The 6,513-nt window shown below is 38.4% G+C and overlaps 1 pseudogene; it reads right to left on the reverse strand.

Moving 5' to 3' along the window:
- Nucleotides 1-2,528: 2,528 nt before the first annotated feature.
- On the reverse strand, nucleotides 2,529-3,044 carry LOC102430017 (annotated as a pseudogene).
- Nucleotides 3,045-6,513: the final 3,469 nt, after the last annotated feature.

Consider the following 6,513-nt stretch of genomic DNA (forward strand, 5'->3'; position numbering starts at 1 on the left):
ATTGACACATTTCCATCCATCTGTATGTACAGCATGTTCCACATCATGATCATAACACAGACATCTTAACTTTAAATGAGACCAAACAAACATAAAATTAGCACTGGTGGGTACCCCCTGCCACTCAGTTTGTGTTGGGTTTAACACCTTTTTTTATATATCCTTCCACATAAACAGTTTTATATTAGCCCTTAATATGATGCCTTTCAACAATCCGGTGTTGAGCTGTTCGAATGCACTAATTAGCAGCTTTCATACAAGGGGGAACACATTTATTAGAAAACTCCTGTAAACCTGAATCCCCTTTGGGCTCTGCCATTTGTCTGTGAATAATTCAATAAAAAAATATACTATTTTGTTAATCCCAAGACTTTCCAGGAATATAATCAATCACAGAAGAAATATAAACTGTACCTTTATAAACAAAGGAAGAAAAATTATAACTTGCATTTGAGCTGAGCACAGGAATCAGCATAAGGAGCAGATGCATGCCTAAAATGAAGCACACTTCATAATAACGATAAAAATATTACAATTGTATATACAAGCAATTGACATATATGCATTGCATTCCATTTTAGCACAACTGGCAACACATTTATTAGATTAACACTTCATTTATTTCTTCCTATCACTGCCAACAATACCAAAGCCATACGTACACATATTAACTTTAGCAGAAAATAAACTTCATTTATTTCTTCCTATCACTTCCACAATACCAAAGACATATACATACATATTAACTTTAGCATAAAATAAAGTAAACAGTCTTTAAGTATTTTGCACTATTTTGAAAATACAGAAACCTGTGTAATTTTCAAAGGATTCCAGGAATACATTTCTCTAAAATCTGGAATGTCCACATAGTCTAATTATTTCTTTTGAAGGAACATTTAACATAGCTAGTTAACTATTTATAACTTCAAGGAATCTTTTCCTTTTCTCAAACTTTTCCCATACCTTGATCAGATAGTTCTAATTAATATTTCTAGTACATGTAAATAATTATATCATTGAGTGCTCTAAAATTATACTAATTCCTACACCATTAAGGAAGGAAAATGTTTCTAGTTTTTGATGCATTATAAGTGGGAGATACTAATTTCTAGACGAAATTATGCATAAGCAGGGGAAAAGCTTTGTACCAAGATAATATTTAAACATAAAATGTTAAGCATCTCAGGAATTAGGAATGATTAAAAGCAAATAGGACAACACAACCATATCATATTTGGATTGAGGGGCTCCCTCCCAATTGTGCATTTTTCTACTCCCCAAAGCAAAAAGCATCTTTATATATTAAAATTGTTTAGCTGTCAGGATAGATGATTTGAACAGTAACAAACACTCAAAGCCAAAGAAATGGCGTACTTTGGTAAATATGTTTATGCTATGTCATATAAATGAATTATATACAGTAGAGTAGTAACCTTTTTTGTTTTTTATTGTTAATACTTTGTCATTTGTGCAAACTGCTGCTAAGCAATGTAATTTCTAAAGCAAGTTTTTTAAAACTTGAAGGAAATTAACTCATACCAAGTTATGTGTATTATTTACTAATATAGTACTAAACATACTTTACTATTTTGGCTGAATAGCTTTTTAAAATTATAGTGAAATGATGAAATTGCTTCATTTTAAATAGAAATTTCCACACAATGGGTTAATTTCAATTCTTTCCAGCTTTATTCCCCTATTAGAAATAGATTTCATTAAAGACCTCTCATATTTGCTATGAATGTATTTTAATGTATTTTCTCCAAAGGTATAAAGCTGGCTGACACTTAGGTTTGTTTCTCCCTTCATGTCTTAGTTTAAATGGTGTTTTGTGTTATAGGCTAATGAGTATGTTACAGTGTACTTAACGTATTTAGCATATAGCATTTCACTAAACACTCTGAGCATTTCATTTCGGGTGACTGCCATGACACTTGGTGAACAGTTTTACATAGTCTTGGAGTATATTTATATTTAGTCAAGCCTTTTAGAGACAGATTCTCTGTTTCTGGAAAATAGGGAGCTATACACCCTTCACCATTTGTGACAGGTGACACTGTCTCTTAGTAAACCCATACCTGCCCACTGTGACAGAATTGAGGTAGGACTGTAAAAGTTTAGGTCCAGGAAAAGGGAAATATTTCCAGTTCTTTATAGGCCTGTTATATTAAATTACATGACCACCGATATTTCCTAGGACTGATAAGCAAAGTATCACAAACTGGGTGGCTTAAAACAGAACTCTATTGTCTCACAGCTCTGGAGGCCAGAAGTCTAAAACTGAAGTGGTGGTAGGGCCTGCCCCCTCTGCTTCTGGAGGGGAGAGTCCTGCCTTGTCTCTTCCCAGCTCTGGCTGTGGCCAGCAATCCTTGGTGTTCCTTGGCTTTCAATGTCATGACTCCGATCTCTCCCTGTGGAGTCCTATGGTGGTTTATCCTGTGTGTCTTCACATTATCTTCTTCTTCTTCTTCTTTTTTTTTTTTTGGTTGACAAATAATCTTTAATTGAAACATTTTCCTTTGTAGTTATTAAATAGCTGGATATTCCACTGCACCACTGTTGATATCATCTATGATGTCATGAGGGTGGCGGCCATCAACATTGCACCCCACACACTGGGCAGTCCCCAGGATCTCTTTAATGGTTCCAGAGAATTCTCTAGCTAAAGATAGGCGCCTCATCTGCCGGGCAATGTTGACAATCTCATCAAAAGTGATATTTCCACTGTGCTTGATGGTTTTTTTTTGCTTCTTTCTGTCTTTTGGTGGTTCTTTGAGGGCTCTGATGAGCAGGGCAGAGGCAGAAGGCACTACTTCAATCTGGGGCTGTCTGTTCTGAATGGTCAGTTTCACTGTAACCCTCAGACCCTTCCAATCACCGGTTGCTTTGGCGATGTCATCACCAACCTTTTTTGGAGACAGGCCCAGGGGACCGATCTTGGGGGCCAGGGCAGACATGGCACCCATTTCCCCACTGATGCACCTCAGGTATATGACTTTGATTTTGTTGGGGTCGTACTTCAGCGGCATGGTGGAGGCAGCTGGTGTCGAATGAACCCAGATTTGGGATGACCGAAGAAGGTTGCCCACATTATCTTCTTATAAGAACACTGGACCTATTGAAGTAGGAGCCCACTCTATTCCAGTATAACCTTATCTTCATGAATTACACATGCAATGACTCTATTTCCAAATAAAGTTGGATTCTGAGGTACTAGGGGTTAGGACTTCAGCATATCTTTTAGATCGACACAATTCAATCTGTAGCAATCATTAATATCAGATGAAAACCTAAATTGGTATGCCCAAGCCTAAAGGGCTAGCGAAAATCTTTTTCTAGATCATCTCTCTTCTTCTTCTTCTTCTTCTTCTTCTTCTTCTTCTTCTTCTTCTTCTTCTTCTTCTTCTTCTTCTTCCATAATCCTCATCAGAGGATATGCTTTTTATTGATTTTTAGAGAGAAAGAGGAAGAAGAGAGAGAGAGGAACATCAATCGGTTACCTCCCATACCCCCAGACCTGATTGAACCCACAACCTAGGTATGTGCCCTGACCAGGAATCAAACATGCAACCTTTTAAGTGTATGGGATGACACTCCAACCAACTGAGCCACCCGACCAGAGAATCACCTCTCTTCTTAAAGAAGTTCCATTGCCTGGAGATGGTGTCATAATGGGAGGTACAATTCTCCTTTAGACACCAGTCACGTGGATAAAGAAAGAGTAAAGTGAAGAGGTTAGGGTTGCTAAGAATTACAAATGTGTAGTCTATAATAAATATATTTTGGTGGCATTCAGATGTACTGTCAGAAAGAACAAATAAGGAAAGAACGTCCTTCTCTTGCCACTGTTACAGACTCATTCTAAAAAGGTTCTTTTGGAGAAATACTCCCTCAGTCCACTAGGGGTGCCCTGCTTTCCATCAACTCTATCTGGTGGACTCACTAATCTCCAATCATTGCTATCCTCCAATTCACCAATAGTAAACTGCTGTCAAAAATAATAATAATAATAAAATAAAACAATAAACAGTGAAGAAAGTATTCAAAAACAATGTGGGGAGGTATTTTGCATTACCCCCCGTGTTAGCCTTTGTCTAAAGGTGTTTGGCTTTTCCCCCTGTTTTGTTTTTCTCCTTTAGGAAGGGAGGGCAAGTCAGTGAGACTTTTGAAAAGGCTCAGAACAGAGAGGTCACTTTAGAACAAATGACAAGTAAGGCAAGATAAATTTACATTTTTCAGGCCTCATGAAACACAAGGCCAGCTTTGTCTGGGATGCACTGAGGAGTCATTGAAGGTAAGCATCAGCTGCCCACTGGTCATGATGGAGTAAAACCCCAAGAAACTTGAGCTAACGTGAGTTTATATGTAGCCATCGGTTGATCATCCCCAGCTTCCCACAAAGCCCTTTCATTTCCATTTGGAATGAGTATAGGATAACCTAGGCAGGCCAGCCCCTCAGTCACCAAGCAAAACTCTTGACATTTGCCTAATTATCTTTCCTCATTATCATTCATTTCTTGAAGTCTGGGCTGCATTCAGATGCCAGGTATTTCCAAAATTAATCATATCATTGAAAGCGGCATCGTTTCATGTAAATGGACTTTATTATCTAGATCAGAAAGCACCCCCTTTGAGCAGGGAAAGCCCATTTGTAGGGAAAGTTTCTGAAATCTGACATGCTGTCTTCCCACGAAAGACTCTTTAGTGTTGACCTCACAGCAAGCGCCAAGCATTTGTCACTGAGCACTTGTGTGTGTGTGTGTGTGTGTGTGTGTGTGTGTGCGCGCGCGCGCACGCTTGCGTGCATTTTATTTCCACATACAAGGGGTGGCTGCATGCTAATTTGCCCCATTGTTTCAGGGTGACTGCCTTTCCAGTATTTAAGCACAAAGCTTTTTTGCATAAGCCCTATGCACTATTATTTTATGTTTACTTTGAGGACCATCATCTTACCTTTATTGCAACTGTATTAGGGGACCACAGAGCTTCTTTGTCTCCTGGTAATGCTGCGGATTACAGGCAGGGTTTAGCAGGATACCAAGACACTCCTCTTTCATTGAAAGGCATCTTACAAATGTTTGAGGACCTTGGGCAGGATCAACACGTGGCTTTGCTCAGCCTCTCTGAATTCAGAGAGGGGAGAAGGAAAATGTTTCTAAGAGCTTGACGAAGGGCCATCAAATTCAATTCCTAAGTGTATAACATGTGGTCCATAAAAGATGGGCAAGTGAGGAATAGAAAGCAAGAAATTCCCACTTGTAGAAGTATCACCAGAACTGGAACAGGGCTTGTAAAAGGGCTACACACTCAGTTTCACAGCCCTGGCTGGGATGGTATCTAATTAGCAAGTAGGTGTGCCTGATGAGGAACCAAGTCTGTAACACCCTCCCAATGAAAAAGCAACCCCCACCTCCTGTGTGCAAAGTGACACATAAGAAAAGTTCTTTCTACATCTCAGACTCACTCTTCTTTTGTTTTGTGCATTAATACCTCGATGTTAATGATGGAGTATTCTTCCTCTGGGAGGAGCACAGAAAATTAATATTAATTACCTGCAACCTCCCCTTGTATGTGGAAATAAAATTAATATTAATGTTGTGATGTAAATTGACAAAAACCAGGAGATTAAAAGTTAAGGCTGACTTGATTGGGGTGGTGAACGCACAATACAAGACAGATGATGTATTATGGAATTGTACAACTGATACCTACATAATTTTGTTAACCAATGTCATCCCAATAAATTCAATAAAAATAGAAACAATAACTGGAAAGAGAAATGTTAAGGCTGAGGCTTCCTTCATGATGTTTTTTCTTCTTTGGTCATTTCCTCTTTTCTGGAGGAAAGACCTAATCATGGAGTTCATCAAGAAAGAGAAAAACTTTTCAATCTCTTCTTGCTCTCTTAAATGCCATCTGAGAGCTGGTTTTAAATGTACCCCACTTTTTCTTATGCACTCCATTTTCCTAAACCTGAAGACTTTCTTAAACCAAAGGAAAACAGGAATTTCCTCTTCACAGTCTCCAAAAGACTAAGTAATACTCCCCTCATTCTTTAAAACAAATGGACATAAGATTCAAGAAAATTAAGTATGTCCTAAATCAGAATCAGTGGAGAGAACAACTTGACTGAAATTTGGAAATACGGTTAGGAACATTCCATTATCACCCAAAGGCTTATAGGGAAAAAGCAAATATAAAAATCAACTTTTGAGAGGTTGTATTTAAGAAAGACCTCAACCCCTCTATTCTTTTGTAGTGTTTGAAGATTAGCCAAAAGGGGGAAGAGGGAGTATAAATTCAAGGAATGAAGGTCTAGGCTGTTGGCCAGAAATTCAGAATATTCATCTCCCCCCCACACACCCCCACACCCCCGCCTTGACTGAGAAGAATGTTTCTGGGGAAGAAGTTCTATGAGGGATTTGAATTCTCAGGGCTTTCCTAAACTCCAAAAATAAAATGATTGTGAACCTCACCTTTCTCTTTGCATCTGCCTTTAATCATGCTAATCAT

This window comes from Myotis lucifugus, unplaced genomic scaffold, assembly GCF_000147115.1.
Source record: "Myotis lucifugus unplaced genomic scaffold, Myoluc2.0 scaffold_108, whole genome shotgun sequence".
Lineage (NCBI taxonomy): Eukaryota > Metazoa > Chordata > Mammalia > Chiroptera > Vespertilionidae > Myotis > Myotis lucifugus.